The sequence below is a fragment of the Herpailurus yagouaroundi genome, unplaced genomic scaffold (genome assembly GCF_014898765.1).
Source record: "Herpailurus yagouaroundi ecotype Mexico unplaced genomic scaffold, PumYag 28, whole genome shotgun sequence".
In the NCBI taxonomy this organism is placed as follows: Eukaryota; Metazoa; Chordata; class Mammalia; order Carnivora; family Felidae; genus Herpailurus; species Herpailurus yagouaroundi.
This window is the reverse complement of record NW_024412376.1, coordinates 64,040,167-64,067,699: the sequence shown is the minus strand read 5'-3', so window position 1 is coordinate 64,067,699 and position 27,533 is coordinate 64,040,167. Positions and strand designations below refer to the sequence as shown.

At 40.0% G+C, this 27,533-nt stretch overlaps 1 protein-coding gene across 2 annotated transcripts in view; it reads right to left on the bottom strand.

Moving 5' to 3' along the window:
- The window catches only part of IL21 (interleukin 21), a 36,149-nt gene extending 25,348 nt beyond the window's left edge, over nucleotides 1-10,801 (bottom strand). The window contains exons 1-2 of one of the 2 annotated variants that reach the window (XR_005790066.1): nucleotides 10,722-10,796; nucleotides 9,403-9,468 (exon numbers count right to left, since the gene is read on the bottom strand). The gene's annotated coding sequence lies outside the window, so the exon portion shown is untranslated. Of the gene's footprint in view, nucleotides 1-9,402; nucleotides 9,469-10,721 lie in introns of both variants that reach the window. The other variant, XR_005790065.1, reaches the window with a different exon arrangement.
- Nucleotides 10,802-27,533: the final 16,732 nt, after the last annotated feature.

Sequence of the window (27,533 nt, the reverse complement as noted above, 5' to 3'; positions counted from 1 at the left end):
GTGGGGGAGGAAGAGAGAGAGAGGGAGACACAGAATCCCAAGCAGGCTCCAGGCTCTGAGCTATCAGCACAGAGCCCGAAAGGGGAGCTCAAACTCCCCAACCGTGACCTCATGACCTGAGCCGAAGTTGGACGCTTAACCAATTGAGCCACCCAGGTGCCCCCCCGAGTTTATCTTTAATATTTACTGTAATAAAAGGTCATCTAAACTAAAAACCAGCCCCAAATGATGTGATTTACCCTCACCTGTCTGCACCAACCATTGTTAGTAACCACCATTGTGGGTTATCACTGATAAGTGACCCCAGGTACCCAAAATCTATAACTCTAAAAATGGTAAACAAAAAAAACACCACCCCAAACTCTAGCTTTTATAAGTCATTCTTTTTTTTTATTATTTTTTTTCAACGTTTATTTATTTTTGGGACAGAGAGAGACAGAGCATGAATGGGGGAGGGGCAGAGAGAGAGGGAGACACAGAATCGGAAACAGGCTCCAGCCTCTGAGCCATTAGCCCAGAGCCTGACGCGGGGCTCGAACTCACTCACGGAGCGCGAGATCGTGACCTGGCTGAAGTCGGACGCTTAACCGACTGCGCCACCCAGGCGCCCCAAATCATTCTTCCAACCATGCAGCCTGATAAGTGTTTCTCTTCTGATCAGTCCTCTTATGCTCACTATATTCATTTTGAACTACTACAATCCCTGGTCTTTTCCCCCTTGTGCCTTTCCTTGTTTTTTTCCTTAACTACTCAAATCCTACCATTTTCTCACAAAAGTAGCAGAAATGGATTGGCTGAGTGCATAAAGAAGAGAGTTATCTCTACAGGACCTGCTTTACATACTTGCCTCTTCCTTGTGGAGCATTATGTGAGACAAGTCCTACAGGATCCATTCTGAGAACTGTGGCCTAACTTGTAAATGCATATCCCCAGCACAGACCTCGAGCATCTCTCCCAAGGGAAGCAGCTGAATAGAACAAGCCTCTCTCATTCAGGTTTTCCACCTAGTCATTGAGTCCCAGCAGGCTAACTTCAGTGGCCACCACTCAGAGGCAAATGGGGAGATAACATAAAATACCCTTAAAGTTCTCTTTGTTAGTAATCTAGCACACAAGTAGGCATTTCTCCCACTGATTTTCCGAATCTAGAGTTTAGGATCATTCATTCAGTCAACAAAGATTTGAATACATGTTTGGTACCAGGCAAATAGACCAAGAATGCCAGCCCTCATGGAGATTATGTTCAGATGGGTGGAAACAGATAATGAACAGAGATAATAGCACAAAATGTAAGGTATATCAGGCACAGATAATTGCTTAAGAGAGAAACAGTAGAGGAAGATAGGGAATGCGGGGGGCGGTAAGAGGTACTGTTTTTCATAGTGTACTCAAAGAAAGTCTTAGGAATGAAAAAGTGAGGAAGTAAGCCATGTGAACATCTGCCAGAAGAACATCCCAGGCGGAAGGAATAGCCAGTGGAGATGTAAAGTAAGCAGTTAGATGTACAAATTTTGGAGTTTGAGGGAGAGTTCAGGCTTGGAAATCTAAATTTGGAGTGATTAGCATGCATGTGGTGTTTAAGCTGAGGAGCTGGTTGAGATCACCAAAGGAGTTAGTGTAGATGAAGAAAAGAGGAGGTGTGAGAATTAAGGCTCACAGTTTAAACTTTGGAATGATGAGGACCAATCAGCAAAGGAAACTGAAGAAGAGTGCCCACTGATGAAGGAGAAAAACTCAGAGTGGAAGCCAAATGAAGAAAGAGGAAGTGATCTACCCAACAAAATGCTGATAGATGAAGTAAGCTGTAGGCTGCAAACTGACCTGGATATAGCTGTGGGAGAAGTCATTGGTGAACTTAAAAAGGACTATTTCAGTGAGTTGGTAAGGACAAAAACTGGGTTTAAGAGAGAATGGGAAGTGGGGCATCTGGATGACTTAGTCAGTTAAGCATCCGACTCTTGATATTGGCTCAGGTCATGAGCTCACTGCCTTTAGATCGAGCCCCACGTTGGGCTCCACACTGACGGCACAGAACATGCTTGTGATTCTCTCTCTCGCTTTCTCTCTGCCCCTCCTCTGTGCACACACACTCTGTCAACATAAAAAAATAAACTTAAAAAAATAAAATTTCTTTTGAAAAAAAGAGAATGGGAGGCAAGAAAATAGAGTCAGTGGGAAGAGATCATTATTTCAAAGAGTTTTGCTGTAAAGGGGAGCAGGGAAATGAAATTGTAGGAAGAGAGGGGTGAACGGTCAAAACTATTTTTACGATGGTAATAATAGTAGTCTGTTTTTATGCTAATGGAAATGATCTACTAGAAATGAGAAAATTGATGATAATGGAGGTGGGGGAAAACTTGCTGCAGTGATGTCCTTGAGTGATTGAGTGAGGGGTGGGACCTAGTGCCCAAGTGGAGGGCTTACCCTTAGGAACACAAACTGTTTGTCCAGTGTAACAGGAGAGAAAGCTGAGTATATGGACACAGGTATAGCTAGGTAGGTAGATAGAGTGGTGAGAGTATGAAGAAGACCTCTTCTTCTTTTTTTCTTAATTTTTGAGTTTTTAAAAATTTATTTTGAGAGAGAGAGGGAGAGCACAAGCAGGGGAGGGGCAGAGAGAAGGAGAGACAGAATCCCAAGCAGGCTCCGCAGCATCAGTGCAGAGCCTGATGTGGGACTCAAACTCACAAACTACAAGATCATGACCTGAGCCAAGATCAAGAGTTGGACACTTAACCGACTGTGCCACTCAGGCACCCTGAAGAAGTTCTCTTCTGATTGTCTCTATTTCCTCAGAAAAAAAAAAAAATGGCAGCAAGGTCATTAGCTGAGAATGCAGATGGGGAAGGAGGAAATGGAAGAGAGGATAAGATATGAAATAATCATATGAGAGTGAGAGAGAGTGAATGACTGGGGGAATTTTGTGAGATTATCGGGTATCTCTGTGGCCCATTTGCAGTTGATGGTTATGCATTTTTAGTGAGACCAGTTTGCATAGAGGCATGTTTCTCTCCAGCCAAGCTCAGCTGTGTGCATGTGAGCACATAATAGGTGTAGAGGTGGATTTAACCATGGTTGTACTTTTGCTACATGAAGACAGGGAGTGAGAAAGGGGATAATAATGATGATGGATAGGAGGCAAGTGATGACATGAAGATGGAGTAGGGGACAATCCAAAGTTAGTAGGGTCAATAAGTTGCAGGTGGTGACATGGAGGATAGTTGGGGTCGGGGCACTAAAGAGAATCAGCTGGAAAGACAGGAGGTGGTGGTCAGAAGTGGGATGCTTGGAATTGAGGTTATAAAGGTATTGACGTGATCGATAATGACAAGGTCTAGTAGGATATGACCATGGAAGTGAGTGGCAGAGAAATTATCTTTGACAATCTCAGGCAAGATCTTTGAAAGACATGAGGTCAAGGAACTGACAGGCCAGAATATCAGAAGCATTATCTATGTGAACATTTAAATCACCAAGAATTGTCAGGAGCAATGTTGAAGGAGGTGACCGTTAGCTAAGGATTAAAATTTCAAGGAATGAGGGAAAGGGACCTGGGATATGTTTTTGAGGGGAGCAGGGGCGGATAACACACAGAAACAAGGAAACTAGTGGTATGGGCCTTATGGCATGCAATTCAATGCAGGTGTTTTGTTTTTAGGGTGGAGGAAGCAAGAGTAATCTGGAATTAGCAATAAGGAGCAAGTCATTTGCCATCTTGTTTTCTTTCCTCTTCATCTCTTGCATCTCCTATAATATATCCTTCCAGTTAGGTATTTTAGAGGCATATTGCTTCTTGACTTTCTTTACTCAAATGTTTTTTCTTATTGTGGTCATTTAATGCCCTAGGGATCTAATGCTTGGCACTGACTGAACATTAGAATCACCTGATGAGATTTTTGAACATTCCAATGTGTACACACAGGCTGTTTGAGCTATACTGATTTAATTTTTCTGGGGTGGGGCCCAGGCATCTATAGTTCTCTAGGTGATTCTAATGGACAGACAAGTTAAGAACCACTGCCCTAGGGAAAAATGTGAAAAGGTTTGAGTGTTTGTAGGCATATACATTTTCATAGAGAATGGTCCGTGGTTTTCATCATATCCTTGAAAATATTCCTGACTCAAGAAGATTAACACTAAGCCCCTTATTTTTCTAATGAAAAAACGTAAACTTCATTGATTTTTTAAAAATCTTTTACATTAAAGATGGAGATGGGACTTGAGAAAAGAGAGAAATCTGGGAAGAAACATACCAATCTATGTAAAATGATGGTGTCTGTTCCAAAACATCAGCAGGAATTTGGAACATCCATGAAGTGGAATCCATGAGGCTAGCCCACTACACTGTACATCCAAGATCATCTCTGCCCTTCCTTCCTGCCCTCTAAAAATGTGAAATGTACCTAGGTAACTGACGCTGGGGCTCTCTCACAGATGGTTTCTGCGTAGGAGTGTTGCACACACCAGGCTCACTTAGCACCTGCGTTTTATGATGTGAAAACTGCACATCCATCATATGAGCATCACCTCAAATTGTATAATTTTTTCTCACAAAGTGGAAAAAAGAAGTTTCAGAATATGCATTCAACTTCTTCTGGCCTGCTAAAGGAACAAGATGGGTCAAGAATGAGGTCACAATGTTGGGGAGCTCTGGAGGCAGAAGCCCTCTCTGAGGCTGTGATGTACTTTGCTTGCTGTGTCCACACTCTTATTGTCCCTTCACTGCTGCAGCAGGGCCAGCCATCAGTGTACTCAATTTTGTGAATTTACTCACATATTAATATGCTTGCCAATATTAACTTGATGGTTCTGGTTCCTTCACCACAGGCCTTAAATCTTTGACAAGGAAGACAGGAATGTCTTGGAATCCTGTACTTTAATTATAATCATAATCTTTTCTTAGCCATCATTTATCTATTCATTTGGGATTCTGAGATGCCCAAACCAAGCTATGACATTTCTAAGCAGTTAGCAAAAGGATGATAGGGAACTATTTATAATTTGTTAGAAAAGAAAGATGCTGGTGAAAGTAGTGGCCAGAAGAAATTCCTAAATATATGTTCCCTGGCCATGAAATTGCCCATCTCTAGCCTAGTGAGCATTAACGCCTGCTTGTCCCCACACATATTGGGGGGGAAAGATTGGCAGATAGAACATGTCCATGGATGCACTGGGTAAAAGTGCAAGTGGCTTCTCCTTCTTCCCTCTTTTCTCTCCCTTTGTTCCTACGATTGGCCCTTTTCTCTTTCTGCTTGTAGTCCTCTACACCAACCTCACATGCACAATTGACTCCTACCCCCACATGTCATCCACTGACTCATGCTCTCATAGTCACCCACACAGTTGCTCACTGTGTGCTCCTTTCATGTCCGTTTCTGTCCAGATGCCTTGGTTTTTTAGCTTTTGCCTGATTCTCATCAGGAGAATCCTACAGGTCTGTAGGCCTTTGGAGTCCAAAGCAGCTAACCCAGCCACAGGTTGACCTGTGATTCTCCCCACTCCTCCAGTATTTAGATCAACTTTTGGAGGAGTCAGTGATAACACACATAAATCTAGAGAAATAAGCACAATGTCTCTAGAGTAAAGGCTGCAAATTAGCACCCCTTAGAGGACTCTGATCAGTGTTCTCTTTAGTCTACAAAGGATCTTAAAAATATTGTTAGGGCCATGTTATCTTTAGCAAAAATATTGAGTGAACATTTTAAGTTAGAAGATATTATAACTTTTATGTAACAGAGTCTACATTCCAGCCAGGCAATCATTGGTTACAGTTGATTCACTCCATGCCCCTTAGACAGGGTTTAAGTTTTCCAGTTTCCCCCCACCACCCCTCATCCATCCCAACCTCCTGCCTCTTCACTCATTTATGGTACTTGTCCAGCTCATGGAGGCATTTGTGCTGGGCATCTTCTCTACAAATACCACAAATGGAATCCAACCCAGGAAAACAAGATCCCAAACCCAAAAAGATAAACCACCCTGGTGGTTGTGAAAACTGAAAAAGAAGACCTACCCCTAGCTCTTTGGGCATCTGCTTTGGGAACAAAAGAGCATCTGCTTTAGAAACAAATACTCCCAGGTCTAAGTCCAAGCTCAACTACTTGCTAGTAGTTTAACTTTGGATGATTCACTTAGCTGCTACAAACTTACGTTTTCTTTTTTATCAAATTGAGGTGTTGGTTGAAACATTACTGTGAAATAATTTATGTGATAAAATACCTAACACATTAAATGCTAGCTGCTATTAGTATCTACTTACCCTCTCCATTCTGGCCCATACACATTCTTGAGTACTAATGAGTACACATGAACAGTACTTATGAACATGTCAGCAGGGGAGAAAGGGTGATGCCAACAATATTGGCCAGTGATAATGAAGCCAAACAAGAGTATTCCTGAGATTTCTGGGATGCCCACAGAGAGTTAGATGGGCAGAAGCTCTTATCATAGTACCTACAAGCAGGACCCTAAAATTCATCAAATGTTTTGTATCTCTGCTATGCTGATAGATCAGGAGAGAGAGGCCAGGGATCTGAACTACAACAATGATAGAAGAGAAGGAAAGAAAGGGACATATTTAAGAAAACTGTAAGAATTAAAATTGATTGGTATGTAAGGATTACATTGATTTTGTACTCTGTCAACTTTACTAGTTGTAATTACATTTCCCAGAATTTCCTTATCTGTACAGTTCTGGGTCAATGGTGGTCACACAAGGCATTTGGCCATGGTTTGGAAGGTGGAAGTGAAACAGCAGCAATCACATTGTCACTGATCTGCTGACTCACCTGAGCAGCACCTGGTCCATACCTTGTCTAGCTATTGTCCATATCTTCCTACCACCTCTCCAAGTACTGGGCTGGGCACACAAACAGCTGTCAGACTTATGGTAACAGCTTTTCCTGCTGGTCTTCAGGATTAGATGCAGTGAGAGAGAGACATGAGTTCCAATGTTTCCTTGTGAATTCTAGTTTATTCTTGGATCCTAGTTTTTCCTCACTCTTTTCCACATATGTCCAGCTCTCCTTCCTGACTGCCACCCCTCCTGACCAAGAGTGACCCCAGGCCCACCATCAGATGGTTCACTGGGATTCACAGAGACAGTTGCCACAAAGAGCCAGCAACCTTCCATGGACTTCAACATCAGCCTTCATAGTTGCATTCCAGCAGCCCATTAGTGATTTTTCTCTGATCCTTTCTTGTCTTTATTTCCTATAATTGCATGATATATAATTCCTACAATGAATTCCTTAGTCCTTAATTTCCACAGTGGTTCTGTTTCTTCAATGGAACCTTGACCAAAATGGGGAATAAGGGAAGAAAATGATGGAAGATTTCCAGGTCACTAGCTTGGAAGATAAACTAGATGAATGTATGTGAAGAATGTCCAAAAGACAGCTAATGACATACATCTGAAGCTCTTGGAAAGACTCCCCTAATGGCTCTCAAAAGAATGGAAGAAGCATTAGATTAATCTAGAGAACCCAGGTCTCTAGGGAAGCTCTCATTCCCAATTCAGGACTCACTTGCATCAAGGCTTCCATTTCTAAATCAGATTTATCCACTTCACTACTCTGGCTGTGCATACTCTAAATTTTCTTTTTTTACATTTATTTATTTTTGAGAGACACACAGAGAGAGAGAGAGAGAGAGAGAGAGAGAGAGGACACAAGTTAGGGGCTGGGAGGGCAGAGAGAGAATGAGACACAGAATCCAAAGCAGGCTCCAGGCTTTGAGCTGTCAGCACAGAGCCCAATGCAGGGCTCGAACTCACAAATTGAGAGATCATGACCTGAGCCATAGTCAGATGCCCAACCAACTGAGGCACCCAGGCACCCCTGGTTGTGCATATTCTAGAGATGAATCTGTCTTTGGGCATATCAGATGCTATCCTTAAAGAAGTAATGGCCATACTATTCATCATAGATCTATCAATATAATTTCTTTATAATCCACTTTTATTGGCTTGGTATTTTTATTTTTCTTTCTATATACCAAGCATACACAGCCCTAACAATTCTGATAGATTGAGAAGATTTGCATATCAGGATAACTTTGTGACCTTAAGGAGAATAAATTTGATTATGCATTTTGGGAGAAGAGGCTGCATTGGAAGGAAATTCTCACCATCCTGATATTGCTCTTATTGAAAGTAGAGAAAATTATGAAGAAGAAATATACAGTTTATTTTCAGAATCCATTTTGAAGGCATATCATGATGGTCTCCGTAATTTTCTCCTACTGCTCATTAATTATGCTGTCTACCACATTTATACTCTTCTATGGTTGGAAAGAGAGGGAGGTTTGAGATATGTGAAAGAAAGAGCAACTCTGCACTTGGTCTAATCTCTAATTTAGAACTGGATTTGAGGCATAACTCACAATCACTGTGTGTTTAAAGGTATTTTTTTCTGACTGGATGGGAATGACCTTATAGTTTATGAGCATTTTCTAAATATGCAAGATAACATAACTTTGTTCCTAGAATATTAGAAAGTTGTTTAATCAGCTGGTTGTTATCTGAGAATCAAAATTGTTTTTTTATATCTAGAGGAAAGCTATAAAGTAGGTGGAGTAGTAGTTCACCTCCACTACTACAGTCTTGCCCAAGCCTACATCATCTCGGTCTGGAGCATTACAAGAGACTCCTATGTGCTATACCTGCTTCTACCCTCCCCTCACAACACTCAGCAGCCAGGGGGATTCTTTTAAATATGTCAGATGATGTCATTCCTATGTTCAAACTCCCCAGTGGTTGGGTTTTCCCTTAGGATAAGTGGTACATCTTTGCAATGGCCCAAAAGACCCCACATGATCTGCTGCCCCTTAGATCTCTGACTCTCACTCTGCTCCAAATACACTGGCCTCCTGGCTATCTCTTCAGTATGCAGGAATACAGCCTCCCAAGGGCCTTTGCATTAGTTGTTCCCTTTGTTTGGAATATTTGGCCAACTTCCTCACTTCTTCAAGATTTTGTACAAATCTTACCTTCTCCATGAAGTTACCCTGACAGCTTTATTACATAGCAAACTGCCACCTGCCACCTCACTTCTGACCCTCCTTATTTTTCTGTTGTAATGATCACTTTCTAATATCCTATATAATTTACTAATATTATATGTTTATTATTTATTCTCTGTATTCTCCCACTAGAATGTAAGCTCCATCCAATGGGCAGGTCTTTGGCTTTTTGTGCCTTGATACAAACAAAATACCAAGAACTGTGGCACATAGTAGGGGCCCAAAAAGTAGTTGGAGAGTTGAGTTGAATGCTTACACTAGATAGATACTATTATATATATTCATAATCAGAAACAAATATGCAGAAAAATATGAAAAAACTTGGTTGTAAGAAGGTGTTGGTCACATATGACATGATATAAATCAGAGTTAATGTGCTTACAGCTTTTGGGTCCAGATGTGATGCATGTTATTCAATTCCACACCAATATCACAGCCACCTGTTGTCCTAACAATCATAGAAACAGCTATCTCAAAATATGAGAAGAGGCAAACAAAGCATGTTTTATAAGGAATACTCAAATACTCACATGTGAAATCACTTACCCCTTGTGTAACATTTAAGGACATGGAATTTCCAATAATTGAGATATTTTAGACTTTAATATCTATTGCATGCTTTCTGTGCCTTAACCCTTATTATCCTTCCACAAGCCATCAGGTAGATATTATCATTTTGCAAATGAGGAAACTGAGATACAGAAATGCTATGTGACATCCTCAAGTGTCATACAGATAGTAAATGAATTCATCTGTACCAGGCTACCTTCTGAGACTGGTTTCTGTGGCGAGCATACATATGAACAAAAAATTGCAAGGAATTTTTGTTTTCTTTTTTCAAAAAAATTTTAATGTTTATTTATTTTTGAGAGAGAGAGTGGGGGCGGGGCAGGGGCAGAGAGAAGGAGGGAGACACAGAATCCAAAGCAGGCTCCAGGCTCCAAGCTGTCAGCACAGAGCCCAACACGGGGCTCAAACTCATGAACTGTGAGATCATGACCTGAGCCAAAGTTGGTCACTTAACCGACTGAGCCACCCAGGAGCCCCAGGAATTTTTTGTTTTCTTATTTGCAGTTGCGACATGGACACTCTCACTCTGTCCCCCTCACTCTTTCCCTCTAAAAGAGGATTCTTTGCTTTCAGGAATGGTTCCTGAGCTCTGCTTTGTTGTAGGAATACAAATACTGAGAGGATAGGAAAGCTGAAAAGACAAAGGTTAATAGAGATTCCCCATAATAAAATTCTGATCAATGAAGAGAGTGACAAAAGACTACTCAGCTTGAGTTTATGGTACACCGTTTTGAAAAGATCTTGAAGACAAATTTTGGAACTAATTTGGTATCAAGGCAATATAGAGGATAAGATGGGGAAATGAGATTTTAAAGATATTTAGCTAAGTATTCTGAAAGTAGTCCCCCCCTCCAGCACATTCAGGAGAGACTGTTGTAAAGGATTAAATAGTGTGTATCTACTTTTCAGTTGCCAGACAGCTGTTTCTTTGAATAAAAGTCTACATGGGATTGGATCACAAATTAGCTTGTTTGTATGGATTATGTTTTGAAAAGAAAGAAAATGGATAATTAGCTCTATCATCACCGAAGTTTGAAATCATAAAATACTCTGATGCCTCCTTTAGCTATCTGTTGTTACACAGTAAATCATCCCAAAATTTAGCAGCTAAAAACAATAATAAGCACTTACTACGTCTCACAGGTTCATCCCCATGTGGATCTCCCTGTAGGACTTTTGAGTGACCTCACAACATGGTGGCTGGCCTCCCATAGAGTGGGCAAACCAAGAAAGCAGGTGGAAGCTGCATTGTCTTTTATGACCTAGGCTTGGAAGTCACATGCTGTCACTTGTACCATGTCCTACTGGTCACACAGGTCAGCTCTAATATGAGAGGGACTCACCAAATCATGAGTACCAGGAGGCAAGGAACACTGGGGAGGGAGCTCATGTTGAAGACTGGTAACCATACCTCCCTTTTTTTCTTTCTCGCTAAATTCAAATAGTCCCTGAATCCTAACTGTTCTTCCTCCCTGCCTTTTCCCATTTCCACTATCTCCACTCTTCAACTCCTACACCTTATCTTGATTATGCCCTGACTAATGCGATGGCCTCCTAATTGGTTTTCTTACCTCCAGTCCACTCCATATTTTTTTTTACCATATCTATCATTTTTCTTTAACAGAGCTTGTTCTGTAATTATAGGTAGTTTTATACATGTTTATCCATTTATTTCCCAACTAGGTGTATACCAACAGGCTTTGAAAGTAGTTACTGTTGCATACATTGGCATATCTCCACAGCTCTTAAACTGTGCCTCAGAGAGGTAGGATAAGGGGGAAAGCAGTGGAGCCTACTGGTTAAGCACAGAGTCAGACAGATGCTGAAGTTAAATCCCAGCTCTGCCACTTCCAAGCTATGTGATCTCAGGCACATTATTCAACCTCTCTGAGCCTCTGTTTTCTCACTTCTAAAAAGCAAGTTATCATAATTATTAATTAATAATTATAATAATTGATACACGTATTAATTATTAATAGAATAATATAGTAACTATTATAATAGTTAATACCTGCCTTTCAGATCGTGAGGATTAGATAAATGATGTGTGCAAAGGGCTTAGCATTATGTCTTGCACATACTAAATGCTTAATAAATTGTAGCCATTAATATGTCACATAGTTGCCATTTAGTGGTTTTTTAATAAATTAATATTGGGGAAGGAAGTATTTGGACAGAAGGCTCTGACTCTGGCAATTCTCCTTCTTCCACTTTCAGGGCCTTTCTGTGGAGTTCTGGACTGTCAGCCTGCGGTAGAACTCTCTGCAGTGGTGGAACTAGTCTATATCTGCACTGTTCAGTGGGGTGTCTATTGAGCACTTGACATGTGGCTAATGTGAGGAAGTGTGTTTTCAGTTGTATTTAAATTTAAATAGCGACATGTGGATAAGCAGCAACCACAGTATGCAGGACAGTTCAATAATCTGTATTTCTCTAGTTCTCGAGTCTACCTAGTTCTATAGGAACACTTGAAACCAGGATTATCATGATCCAAAACCTTTTTGTCAACCATTCTGTCATACTGCCTCATTCTTTTCATAGTGTGTTCCTCACACTGCTTGCTTGGTTTTGAGTGTCCATCTGTAATCTTATTTTAATTGTACAATTACATGTGTTTATTGGAGGAAATTTTTAAAATTTAGAGAAGCTAGGGTCGCCTGGGTGACTCAGTTCATTGAGTGTCTGATTTTGGTTCAGGTCATGATCTCATGGTTCGTGGGTTCAAGCCCCTCATCAGGCTCTGTGCAGACATCTCAGAGCCTGGAGCCTGCTTCAGATTCTGTGTCTCCTTGTCTCTCTGCCCCTCCTCTGCTCCTGCTCTGTCTCTCTCTGTCTCTTAAAAATAAATAAACATTAAAAAAATTTAATATAAAGAAGCTAAATAAATAAATAAACATGTATTAGTTATAGCCCTGTTGACCCATTGCTAAGAGTAATCACAGAACATAATTTACTACCCAGCGTATCTCCCCTAGAGAGAGAGGGACAGCTCAGTGTGAATTTCTTTACAGGGTCAGTTCTTGCTATCTTCTCACACACACACACACACAATAGAATGTCAGAGTCTGAAAGAATGTACTGATTGCAGATGATTTTAGGCTGGTTTCCTCAGCTGTCAGAGGAGAGAATTAGAGGCCCACAAGTTTGAATAAATTTCAGTGATAGTTCTCAAGAAGGTAAAATCACTCCTCACAGAGAAAAGGCAGCAAAGCATTCAGAAACTCCTCCATGCACATACAGGCTATGTTTCATTTTATGATATTCCTAAATCCTTTTGTTCATAAATTCAGTGACTATCTATAGGCAGCCACTACTGCCATCTGTTGGTAGTGGCCAGAACTGATGCATTTCAGCATAGGTGCATAAAATGGTTCTTATCTAAGTCTGTAAGTTGAATCTTGTCATCACAGGAACCTCTGTATTCATGAAAAAAAAAAAAAACAAAAAAAACCCAGTATGTGGAATCAGATAGACTTGGGTTCATATCGTTGCTGTGCCTCATGTGAGAAGTGTGACCACTGTCATTTTGGGTTTTCCATTTGTTAGATGGGGATAATACCTAGTTTATAGGAATGTTGTAAGAATTATGTAATGAATGAATATTAGTTTGGGTAGATGCTAGTCAGAATTTCAGTGGCCGAACACAGTCTGTTGTTAACTTCATAGTGTCTTGCTCATAACACAGTTCAAAATGGGTGCTCTGAATCATCGGGCAGCTCTCCTGAATCACAGGACCAAGCGCCTTTCATCTTATGACTCCACCATCTTCAACTCTGGCCTCCAAGGTCATCCTGGAGCCCAACATCCACCAGCAGAGTAAGAGGAGAGGGCATGGAGGTATGTGAGGAGGTTTTTATGGGCAAGACCTGGAGCTACATACATTACTTCAACCCCCTCCCGCCCCCCCCCACCCCCCATTCATCAGAACTGTCTCACAATTGCATCTCACTGCTGGGAAGACTGAGAAACATGGCCCAGCAGTCTCTGTCACAGTCGCAATTTTAAGTAATGAAAACATAAGCCTCACTCTAATGCAGTTGTGAATTTTTCTTTATGTATTATGTAATACTATTTATATTTTTCTCAGTTATTAGTATAACACAGGTACAAAACTAAAACTAAAAGGCAATGTGATGAAATGAGCAGTGGTCTTGGAGATGTGGCTTCTAAATCTGTGTGATCTTGGACATGTCACTCAGCCAATCTGAACTCCAGTCTTTATTTGGAGACTGACAGTGGTAGAGCCAACCGTGTATCTGTGTAGTCTGTTCCCACCCTATATCCCTAGCTCTAAAGGTTTACAGCTTTTTGTATGGAAATAGTACAAAGCAAAACAAAACACGCTGGGACTCTCGGAGTAGATAAGTGATAGAATACAAGTCTTGGATGGGCTTAGATGGGAAGGTTTCTAGAAGAGAATCAGCTTTAAGCCCATTCTTGGAAGAGGGGATAGTCCTGAATAGAGGGAATGAGGTATGGAATGCCATGCAAGGAGTGCATAAAGAAGATCATAAACAAGAATTTAGGGGAGGGGGGCATGGCAAGGAGAATAGCCAAGCAGAGAAGGAATGAGTAACAGTGGGGTTGGGGGCAAATTTAAGAAGTAGTTTGAAGGGTGCCCGGGTGGCTCAGTCGGTTAAGCATCCAACTCTTAGTTTTGACTCAGATAATGATCTTATGGTTCATGAGATTGAGCTCCATGCCCGTCTCTGCACTGACAGCGCAAAATCTGCTTGGGATCCTTTCTGACCACCCCCTGCTTGTCACACTCTCTTTTGGAATAAATAAATAAGCATTTAAAAAAAAAAAGAAGTAGTTTGATATATAGAAGGAAAGAAAACATTAATGATAAGCTGCTAGGCTTAGGAGGTCATATTTAATCTAAAAAGATCCCAGAAGAAAGCCAATTATGGGTTTTATAAGGGCAAGTGACATAATGATAATTTGTTAGTCATTATGAAAAGAAATGTGATTAGATCATAGCATTTGACATGACAGTACCTTCTATTAAACTGCGGAATGTCTAAAGGCTAAATGCTCCATAAATATTCTTCCGAATATGTTGGTTATCTGAATTCTATACCCATTTCAAGGAAAAAAGAGTTTTACGTGGTAATGGAGAAAAGATGAGGATGTGGGAAAAATCAAATAGTTTACATTGAAAGACAGCCCTCATTTTTCTGTTTTATTTTGTTTTATTTTTGTTTAAATCAAGGATAAAAATGTAGGTAAGACATGAGTCAGAGCAAACTCAGAAAGTACCTAGAAGCCTTCAGCATTTGAAGCCTGCTGGCTAGTTTCATGTGGGTGAAGTTTGGTTTTCAGAAAGACAAACTGAAAATAGAACCTGTTTGTTTAGATTTTGTCATTTTCTAGGGGACACACAAGAATGTTCAATGAACGATGAGGGGGAAGAATTTCTTCCTGGGAACTGCCCCAGAGAGCCTTGTTTGGAGAGAATACAGCCCTACAACAGCCCCTGAGTACACTGCAGTTCCCCTCTGGATCAAGTCTGAGGAGACACAGTCTTGGCCAAGGCAAGCGTGAGCAGGAGTTCAATCCATTTCTCCACACAGGTTTCCAGTAAAGGCCTCTGTCACACTCTCAGAAAACATGAGAGGATTGAAACGTTCCCCAGGAAAGCTGTTAACAACATCCTTGACTCTTCTTCAGCTCCAATAAGCTCTTGGGAAGCACTATTTTTGTTTTTATTTTTAAGAAAAAGGTTACCTTTTTGATGAGTAACTATGTGTTATTTATTACACACCAACTTTTTTTTTCACAAATGAAATATTCTACTATTAATAACCACATGACTGTGGCAAGACACAAGTCTTCTCTGGGCTTCAGGCTTTGGTTTTCTTCTGTATAAAATATAGAGACTAGATTATATAATCTCTGAGGCCTCTTCCTGATCTGAAATGATAAGTTCTAATTCAAACAACTTCCTCTTTCTGGTGAAGTAACATGAAGCCTGAGGTTACTTTATCACATTGTTCTAAATCTCTAGTGCTCTTAAAACGTGTAGGAAAAAGACGAACAGCCCACTGAGCCTGTACTGCGGGAAGAATCCTGTATTCAGCGCAACAGTATGTTGGTTGGGAGCACTGAGCTCAGAGCTACTTCTCTCCCACCCCCATGACCAGGGGGAGTTGACATCTTTAGACTTCTTAGAAACACCAGTGTTTTTATTGTGGCTGTTCAATAGATTCTCTGGCTGCACTTTCCAGTTTGGCAATAGTTTATTTGCCATCTATTCTTATTCTTTATTCCACTTCCATGTTTTTGGGTTCTACTTCTTTCTCAAGAGATAATTCCCTCTGAAGAAAGATCATATCCTAAATAAAGCAATTTTATATACAGTGTCCAGGACAGAATATGAGATGATAATGTGACAGGTCATGATGATGAGAGCCAGAAAAATGCAGGATTTCAGAGCCAGACTTCTATGGTAGCCATTAGCCATGTGTGGCTTTTTAAATTAAAATTAGCTAGAATTAAAAATTAATTTCCTCTGCCATACTAGCCCCATTTAAAGTGCTCAACAGGCACATGTGGCTAGTGACTACCATTTTGGACAGTACAGATATATCACTTTTTCATCACTGCAGAAAATGTTTAATTGGATAGTGCTGCCTTAGACTAGTCACAGAATCATATTCTTAAGGGATGTCAGGGAACTTGGAAACCACCTAAGACATTCTTCTATCCAGGATGGTTCAGATCTTTCCAGTACCAGAGAATTTATCACCTTACAAAGCAGTCTACTTCATTTTTTGAAAACTTTATAGTAGACAGTTCTTCCTTAAGCTGGGTCAAAATCCATATCCCTTTAACTTCTGCTCTCTCCCAAACACAGGATAAATGAATGATTCTTCCACCTGGAACTTTATGGGAGCACAGGTACCTCTATTGTATCTACTTAGACTTCTCTTTCCCAGTTAGACTATGCCACAGGTGAGGCAGCTGAAGCTTGGAGCAGTCCTGCCTCATGATCCATGGTGAAGCTAGGACTGAATGCAGGTTTCCAGTTGGTGTGTTCCAGTCCAATCTTACTGCTTCCAAGTATAGCAACTATGTCATTAAAGAATCTATGTATATGAGTTTATGGAGTTGAAGTTCTTGGTCTTTTTCTTTCCATTTTGTTGTCGTTGTTCCATTTTTTTATTTTCTTTTTTCACTGCATGCTTCCTAAGAGATTCGAGGTTATTTCTTCCCCAATAGAACAAAGAGTACATGAACTCTGTGTGAATATTTCAGAACATAAATCAATGGCCGCCCCCCAAAATAACCTCAGCTGTCAAGCACAGAAATCACACCAAATGGCTTGCTTTCATTTGCTAGTTTCAAACAGTATGAGGATAGAAGAGGAAGCTAGAAGCACTAAAGATAAATGACCTACTTCCAAATGGTGTCTAGAAGAGAGAATGCCCTTGATGACTATTCAGTAAGAATAGATGTCTTCATCTACCTCTCCAAGGGCTCTGTATAGACTTTGCCAGTGAGCTATTGTAAATGCCAGTTACAGCTTCAGATCTTTTCAACAAGCACTCAAGGAGGTGGTGGGGTCTGTGCTAGGGCACCAAAAATAACTGAAACACTGCCCTCCACTCGCTGGCAGGGAGGCTGGGTGGAGTCAATAAACAGTCAATTACCACTCTAGACAACTCCATCGAGCACGTCCATAGGTGTGTTTCAAAGAAACCAGCAGATCAGTCTTGAAGCCCAAATGGTCACAGCAGTTGCTATCACAGCAGAAAAACTTCTGAGAGTCAGTAAATAGTGGGACCCACAGACCAAGCTTCCTAGGAAAGAAGACTCTGCCCAAACCAGTCTGGGCCCAACAGAAGATCTGACACTACTGTATAAACAGCTATCTTCTCTAACAACAAAAAAACTGCTCCCTGATTCACTTCATTAAATTTGACAAATGATCAGAAATAATAATGTCACTAGCCTCCACCACCAGCCATGCCCTTTAACATTCAAATCCATAGTTAACTATAGATATAGATGATATAGATATAGATATGGATATAGATACAGATATAGATATAGATATACATATAGATAGATAGATAGATGAATATATATGAATATATGTGTGTGTATATACATACATACGTATACAAACAACACATATAGATAGGATAGATAGAAGTTTATGTAGAATTATTTCATGTATGTATGTATACATATAGCTATATGTGTGTGATTATATGTTATATTTTTTACATTTGAATGTTCTTATATTTGTATATAGAGGTATATTTATAGCATGCATTATTTCTGGTTGTGTACACTTATAAATACATATAATATTTTTATAAAGCACAATTATGTATCTCACACACATACACTAAAGATGTTTCTGGAAGAATACACAAGAAATTTTTCATGGTGGTAACCTTGGGAAAGCAGGGATAAAGATCTTGGGCTGCAGTAAGGAAGGATGCATTGTATTTCATTATATAGCCTTTATGTATTTTAATTTTTTTCTGTCTATTAATTACTTTTAGAAAAACAAAAACATTTTTGTTAATATTTGGTTATACTAAGGACACCATCATCTATCTTCACTCTGTTTTCCAACATGAACTCCAAAGTGCAAATAGAGTTAAAAGACCTTGTCCCAGGCTGGGCTCCTCCAGGTACTCTGTCTTGGATGACTTAAGTTGCTATGGTTTTTCCCACATGTGCTGACCTGACATAACTAGGCCCAAATTAAGATTATATGAGATGATATATGTGACATTGTGACAGTGCTTTGCAAACTGTAAGCTTCAACAGGCACGTCCGTAACACTGGCTTGTGGAAGAGTGCCCAGAACAACCCACCTTGACTGATATTATCTGGGTCCTGGTATGTGTGTGCGGCAGGCAGGGATGGTTTATGACGTAATGACAGGGAAGGGAGGGGGGCAGGAAGAAAAGAAATGAGAAGGAGGAGTAACAGAGGCTAGGATAGGAGAGGGTAGATGGGAGGCCTTCAGGAGTCCTGATGTAATCCAGGTACCCTTGCAGAAGGGTGTTGTACTCTGTCATAAGGCCTGAGCAACCCTAATTTGCCACTATTCCCAGCTGATACATGAATATCTTCGTTGGGACAATGATGTATCATTCTTGATAGTGTCATTAGAATATGGTGAATTCACGTTTCTTTGTCCAAAGGCTAAGCCTCTTCCCACTGTCCTCTGCCAGAGTCCTTTATTAACTCTCTTAAATCCTCGTCTTTAATTATTAGTTCAACCAACATGTATTGAGTTTCTCCTCTATGCCAGGCACTGTGCTCAGTCCTAGGGATGTGGAAAGAATATAATACTGTCCTGGCCATCAAGATAGTCCCTGTTAATAGTGGGTAAGGATACAGAAATAACAGTTGCAATCCAGCGTGCTGTTACAGCAACGAGATGTTCAGAACACTATGATGGTGACAATGCATATGGAGGAGGAAGAGACACTGAGGGATAGGAAGAAGTTTGCCAGACAGACAGATTTTGAACAGGCTTGAAAATGCATGAGAGATTCAGAGGAAAGAAGAATTGGATTTGGCTGTGATATAAAGTGAGGGCAAAGTGACAGGTAAATCTGGAAAGACTAAGCTAGGTCAGCTGTAGACGGCATTTTGTATAGCGCTAAGGAGTTTGCACTCTGTCCAGTCAGCTTGAGTTCATTTGATTTTATATCTTTTGTGAAGGAAAACTTACGTAACTATATATTTACCTTTAACAAAGTAGTACTTTATTCATAATAAGAATCTTCAACCTACTTATTTCATTGCAAAGTGCAATTTGTCATTTATACTCTACTTCTCTCAAAGAATTGATTGTACACTCAATATTATTGGGCTTAAAGCACAGAAGAAAATTTAACCTGTTTGTGAATCAGAATCCCTTGTTTAATGACTTGATACAAGCTATGATTTTCCTCCCATAAAAATGTAGATACTAAATATTGCATATAATTTCATGGACCTCAAAAATTCCTAAGTTCAAGGTAGACAATTAAATGGCAGTTTTGTTTTGACAGGGGTTTTTTTTGGTTGTTTTTTTTTTTCCAACATTTATTTATTTTTGGAACAGAGAGAGACAGAGCATGAACAGGGGAGGGGCAGAGAGAGAGGGAGACACAGAATTGGAAACAGGCTCCAGGCTCTGAGCCATCAGCCCAGAGCCTGACACAGGGCTCGAACTCACGGACCGCGAGATGGTGACCTGGCTGAAGTCGGACGCTTAACCGACTGCGCCACCCAGGCGCCCCTTGACAGGTTTTTTAAACAAGGAAATTATATACAGAATCTTAGGTACTTACCTAAAACCTCATTTTGGATTTAATAATGAATTCAGAATCTTATTTCAGTGATAAAATTTGAGGTCACCTTCCAAATACATGTTGAGTTATTTTGAAATCTGAATAGACATCCAAATAGAATGTTGAATTATTTTGAAGTTTTCTTGATTAAATGAACTATAACTCACATTTTATTAATACAGAGAGGGTCATTAAGTTATTTTAGGATGCCCAAACATGAAATAAGAAATAATTCTATAAAATAGGATGAAAAACAACAATTCCATCAGATATCAAATTTCTAAAAGCCTTCTTTTTATGCTACCACATAAATGCTACAACGAGTCTAGCTATAAATGAAGATCTCTCGATTATTAAGGTTTGCTAACATTCAGAATACAATATGACTCCTTTATCGATTTATTAACCTAAGAGACCCTTGAAACTGCAGCTCCTTTTGCACATAGAACAAGGATAATATCTTTTGGAAATGTATTACTGGACTTTCCTATTTGGAACCTGAAGAAAAGGCCAGGGGAAAGGGGAGGAGGTGGAGATGGAAGGAAGGCTGTGTGTTTGAACCTTTTGTGGCAGGAGTGCAAAGAAAAAGATTCACTATTTATCTTCTGCGCCCCCCCCCCCCGACAAAAACCAAAATAGGAATTTTTTTCTGAATTTGTTGGAAAATAAAACACTGTTTCTAAATTCCTTATTGTCCTATTAACATGGGGAGAAGCTGATCCAGTGACTTGATCGTGAGGTTTGGAGTAAGGAGGGAGGATTAGAAATCTGGAAGAGAAATATGGAAGGAAGCTGTGAACGGGTACAGGTGAGGAAAGAGGCAGGTGAGGAAAGACGGAATGCTGGCTTCCTCCTCTTGGCTGAAGCGCCAGCAGGGACAGATCTGCTAGATAAGCTGAACAGCTCTACTCCTGTATGGGAGAGCACTGACTTGCAGTGCATGCTGGGCTACTACACATTTAGGCAGAGTATGAGCTAGCCCTCTTGATCTACCCTTGGCACTCAGACAATGCAGTGAGTTCTGAAGTTTCTGCTGGCAGGAGGAGGGCTGCAGAAGGAAGCAGATGGTGTTGGCTGTCCAACTTGGCAGAAATCTCTAGGCAAAGCAAAATAGCTTTGAAGCCAGGTTGCAGCCAGCCTTCAGGAACCAAGTCACCAGAGAGAAACCTTGGCCTCAGACTAACCTGAAAGAGCAGCCTCACACTTCAGGAGCAGCCACCAGCAAGATGCCCAGGGGCAGAAGCGGGGGAGCCAGAGTTCAGAGGACACCAGCCAGTGCATGGCCAGGCAGGCCACAGAGAGCACAGTGAAGCCCTTCATGCACCCACTTGCTACCCCAAAGGGGAAGAAGCATTCTGAAAGTCTGAGCATTCACTGAAGGATGGAATTGCCCAAAACAAAACATTAACCAGCTGTGATTGATGGTCTCACATCATACATGAATAGATTGAAATTTAGACCAAAAGGATACTCTTCAAATGTTGGTGCGTTGAAATGTCCATTCTATCCAGCAGGATGGAGGCTCGTAAGGAGAATGAAATCAGCCATAGAGAAATGAGGGAGCTGCATTTCCTTTGCACATGTAAGTGTGCTGGGAGTGAATTTGGAATCCCGCTACATCTTTTTCCTGCCACACAGTTCTATCGCAAATTCAGCATTATATCATTATTACCTTCTTTGAAAAAATGAGAAAACATTCAAATTCCAGTTAGCAGGGTTTATAATTTTAAATGCACTAGGCAGACATCATTATATGTGTTTAACAAATCATTGACTCTTCCGTTACACAGACCATATATTTTGTATGTGCGCATGTGTGTGTGACACATACATGTGTATATCTTAATATTGTCTATTTCCTTTTTTTTGTTACATTTCCTGTGTGCTGAGCTGGGGTATTTATTCTTCTGAATGATGCAATGGGTTAACAAGATAATAGGAAGGAAATCTTTTAAGGTACAAGGACCTTGACACTACAGTTTGTTTCGGTTTGATTAAACAGATGGAATTCCACGCAAGTGGAAAGTTGTGAAGGCGGACACACCTATAGCATACACACCAACAGTGAACAGAAGTGGTGGGAAGTCACTGAAATGAAAGGCGGCAGAATGGTTTCTAGCATCTCACCTTTTACCAACAATACTCTGCTGCTCTGAGCCTTCTTCGTGTTCAAAATCCAGATTTTGTTAACCATAAGAAAAAGTGATGTTTTTACTTGTGAAATGCTAAATCCTAACCATCAGACAATGGAGTGGGTGACTGCCTGGAAAACGACTCATACATTCCTTGAACATTTCTCTCACAGAGTAATTCTTTTATGAACAGGTAGAAGACGCCCTGGGAACTACAGTAAATGTGGGAGTTTTTTTCTGAATAAAACTATTGAAATCTATGATAAGAATTATTCTTCATTTTGTATATACATGTTATGGAGACGGCAAAAGTCAGCCAAAACTTTAAGTGTCATATTTTAGAAGGTTTAGTATGACCTAATTTTAGTTAACCGGAAATATTTCTAATTAAAAATGAATATATGTGAAGTGACAGAATGCTGAAAGGACACTTTCTTCCCCACTAATTCTGTAATGTTGAAGCAAGAATTAATGAAAACCAGTAATATGAAGATCCAGATTTAACTTTCTTCATTTTTAAAAAGTATATAAATCTTGTCAATTTAACTAGAATCTATTTTTTTTTTTTCTGCTTGGTTGCATTTTTGTAGCACACAGAGTTGGAGAAATTATCAGCACGACAGTAAATGTTTTAGCATCATTAGTTTTAGACACATTATTTTAAATGAAAAATAAATATCCAATTTAAAGCAGAGGCAATATGCTTAACGTTAGTAGATGTATAAGGTATGCTCTTTGTAAAGAAAACAATGAAAGGAATGAATATGTCTTGGGAGAGTATTCACCAAGAGGGCAAACTGAGAAATCATGATTTTTGCCATTTAGCACTTGTACCATTATTGTATGCTTGATTTCCCTTTGTTTCTTCTTCTGTTTAGTGACACAAATGGTTTGTGGCCAAAGTTCAGACTGCTTAAATTACGTGCCATCACCCATACTCACCAGCACTCTGAGAAACAACAAGCCGCTCAGTGATGGTAAACAACACTCACGAGGAAACCACTTCAAAAAGCTCAGGTCAGTGTTCACAAGGGGACAGTTTTCCTGCAAATGTAAAATGTGCCAATTACAGTGCCATGTAAAATGAATATTGCTTCTACACAGAGGAGAACTTAGGGAATAACACCATCAAGGGAAGAGGGCACAGGAAGAAGACTACATAAATGCAGGGGTTTGGAGGACTGATTGCCTGGGTTTCAATCCCAGTTTCAATACCCGCTGGGAAAAGTCACCCAAGTTCCCTGCACCCCTATCTTCTCACATAGCAATTGGGAGGAAGGATACAAGCTTTAGAAGACTGCAGTCAGTGTCAAATAAGTTAAACAGATAAAGTGCCCGGACTTTAGAGGAATGTATCAGGCTCCCTTCCTAGTATTCCTACTTACATTAATGCATAGGTATATGGTGATTAAATGCTCTAACATCATCACCTCCCTGTTCACACGTGCACACATGCCACCCTTGGGCTCTCACCCTGGGTGAACATGCACTGATGTGAGGACTCATTAGGCCCTACCCCAGCTCTAGAAGTCTCATATCTAGAGGCTTCCTTGTCCCACCTCCAGTTGTAATTCAGACAATTCAGATGAATCTGCTGAGCTATATCAGTTTTATGATTATGTTCGGCTCATCCAGAGAAAATCAAATGTTTTTTCATCCTTTCTAGAATAATTTAGAAATAATCCACAGAGGGCCCTCCTTTGACTTTAATTTCCCTCACCTCCTTCTCTCATTTAATGTTGATAGTAATGGTAACAGTAAACACAATGACAGCTATCATTTAATGAAGGCCTGCTAGTTACCAAGAACTATGCTAAGTCCTTTGTGTTTATAACAATTTCAGTAATTCATAATAATCCACATATGGGTTTCCTGATAGCAATTCATTCCAAGAAAACATCCCTGAAATATTTTGGACTCCCATAGAAGCAAGGTTTCTGTACATTCTGGTTCTGCAGAGGGTTCTTTAGGCCTTTGTGTCACCTTGTTCTTAGCCCAGAGCTCCAGAGCAAGATCCTTGACTGTCCTCTTGACTCTCTCTCCTCCTTCCACCATGCGTTTTCACTGTATGTAACATTATTGATTCCACACCTCCCTAAACTGCAGCAGTATAGACAATTCCCTCTCTGTACCAAGCACTCTCACATTAAATAACCTCTCATAATAATAATAATAATATTCAGATATTATAGATACAGCCATGACTGAAGTGTAAAGATATCAAATAGTTTTGCCTAAGATGACTGTGGTAGGGGCAGCTAGCACTAGGATCTAGATCTTTTGACTTCAAGTTCAGGCGTTGTTATACTATGCTATTCTGCTTCCTGATCTTGTCAACAATTAATATATTTTCTGGAATGTCAGAAACAAGACAGTATCCCTTCATATATCATTTTGATACGTAATTCTATGAAAAATGATGATCTTATCATGCTATTTAGCAATATTCATATAAAGTAGCATTTAGAAAATATGTTAAATGTTGAGTGCTAAAGAACATTAAGTTCTTAAAACATCTTAAAAGAGTGATTCACTGCCATTACTCAGAAAATATGCAATGAAGATGATTCACTATAGAAAGTTTAAATGAGACTTTGAAGTAGACAATGTTCGAATCATAAATTAAAAAAATTTTTTAAAGAGAGGGAGAAAAGAAAAAAAACCTTTGTGGTTGCTTTTCTTACAACTAAATATCATTTTACTAGAAAAGGGCTTGGTCAACATATTGATTCATCCTGGACGGATGCTGTTTTTTGTTTTAGATTTTTTTTTTTTAGACCTATTGTTCATTTCAATAATTTCATTTCTTTTTCTTCTCCTTCTTCTCATTCTTGATCTCCTTCTCTCCTCCTTTTCTTATCTTCTACCTCCTCCTTTTCCTTTTTTTTCCATTTTTTGGAGCATTAAAATTAGTTCATACAAAGAAATCACATATTGTACTACAAAATTGACATCTATCAACATGAATTTTATGTTTGGCTTCATTTATTGTTTCTCCTTGTCTGTAGATAATGTCTATTATTTTTTTCCAAGGGAGACAAAGGTATTAAAATGGTCTGTTTCTAAAAGTAGAATGGGGAAGAGTCAGTGTTGAGATATTATGAACTCACTCTTCAGGGAAGTTCTGTAGGACAGGGTATTAGAAAGGATTCTCCGGAGAGTAAGAACCAACAGGATGTATACATATTTATAGAAAGAGAAAATTTTATTTTAAGGAATTGGCTCCCATAATTGTGGAGGATGGCAAGTCCAAAATCTGCCAGATAGGCTGACAAGCTAGAGACAAAGGGAAGAGTCGATGCTACAGTTCAAGTCTGAAGGCAGTATGTTGGCAGAATTCCTTCTTATTCAGGAGTCAGTCTCTTTCCACTAAAGCTTTCAACTGCTTGGAAGAGATTCACCCACGTTCCAGAGTACTGGTAATAGGCTTTACTCAGTCTGCTGATTTAAACGTTAATGTCATCTAAAAAAATACTTTCACAGAAACATCTAGAATAATGTTTGACCAAAATTTCTGGGTAGCGTGGCCTACCAAAGTTGACACATAAAATTAACCACCATACATTGCCAGATACTCCCTGTAGAGAGATAGATCATTGTCCCATGTCCCATTTTCAACGTTATCAGAATAAGTAGAGTGGTCTCTTGATAAACTGCATCAGATACAACTCTTCTTTCTCTGGATTCACCAGAAATGTTTATGTTTTTACAAACTAAAACCTGGTTCCCTACATCTATAAAAATTCAGAAGGGAAACTGTTACCTCAACTCCAACTGGAGTGTGACAAATCAATAGTAATTTTCATAGCTGGCAAAATTGGTAAAATTCTTTCCTCCATGCTCCAAAGATTTAACCATTTCTTCCCTACTAGTTACTGTGAACAGTGGTATAAATCTATGGGATTATTAGAATCACTTTCCCAGAATGTCATAATTCCAGTTCTCCATTCCTTTAAGTTTCTAATATTAACTCATCCCTTACTCTATTCCCTATCACGTGTAAATGTAAGAATCGCCCAATGGCAATTGAGTCAGACCTGGGGAAAGCAGGGGGACATGTGGTTCCTGACTCCTCATAGTCCTAAGTAATCCTATCCTCCCCAGGGCTTGTACCTGAGGAAACTGTTATTCCCTACTCCAACCCCTCGCTGTGTGTGTGTGTGTGTGTGTGTGTGTGTATCTTTGAGGGATGGAGATCAGAATTGAAAGAAAGATGCAGAAGACAAAGAATAAAGAGGGAATTGGAATTTTTGTGTTTTCAGTTTATTGTCCCTAAGTGCTTAAAAAATTAGGACTGAGAAGGTGTAGTAAAATTTAGAAAAGAGATGCTCATTGTGTTGTAAAAAGTTCCTCTAAATCTTTCTCCATCAAGATTGGCCTCGTTCAGGTGCTGTGAAGAAAGGGGTGTAAAAGAGGGAATTGGGAAAGGAGAAAAGCACCCCAGACCAGGGAGCATGTGCAAGCAGCAGTGTTTGTGAGAAAGTGGCCTGACCAGGATGGACAGCAGTAAGAAATGAGGTTGAATAAGGAGCACAAAGCCACATTTTGGAGTGTGTTGGAAATCCTCCTGAGATAAAACTTGTCACAATTGTGTTGTGATGAACTGAGAAGAGACATGATGAGAGGGAGGAGCAGGATGAAGAGGAATGAACAGAGGGCCTCAGAGGGAGCTTTGGGAAAGCCCCACTCCTAGAGGGTGAGTGGACATGTGTGTATCTTGTCTCATGACTGATTTCCTCCCTGGAGTTCAAGGGAGGTCACCCAATGATGGTAAAGGCAAGAGGTTAGGATTGAGGGCTTGAGAGGACATTGTTCAGTGCAATTGCATAAGCTGTTTTTGAGCTTCTGCTCTGGACTGGCTAGAATGCTAGGTGTTAGAAATACAAGAATGAGGGGCACCTGGGTAGCTCAGTTGGTTGAGTGTCTGACTTTGGCTCAGGTCATGATCTTGTGGTTCGTGGGTTCAAGTCCCACGTCTGATAGCTCAGGGCCTGGAGACTGCTTCAAATTCTGTGTCTCCTTCACTCTCTGACCCTCCCCTACTCATGCTGTCTTTCTCTCGCTCTCAAAAATAAAAAAAAAAACATGAAAAAAAAGAAATAAAAGAATGAATAAAATATGTCCTCTCTCATCTAGACTCTCCCAGTCTCTCAGCATCAAAAATAAAATAAAAAAATTTAATGAGCTAGCAGCACAAGCCAGACTTGATTTCCTACTTGACTGTGAGCATTGAGACTTGGCACTCTAGCATGGGGTGGGGGCATCTTAAAATGGAGGCCAGTTTGGGGTTGACAGATCATGTCAGAATGAGCTGATGACTAAAGCTGGATGATTAAAGGTCCCAGGTGAAAAGCAAGTTCCATACATGCAGGGAGTTAGGAGAGGCTCATGTGTAAGGTGGTTGTAGCTTAAGATTCAGTATAAATTCTGAGATCTCACAATGAGATCCAGGGAGTGAATATGGAGTTGTGCTGCTGCTCTGTAATTGAGATGGAGGTCAA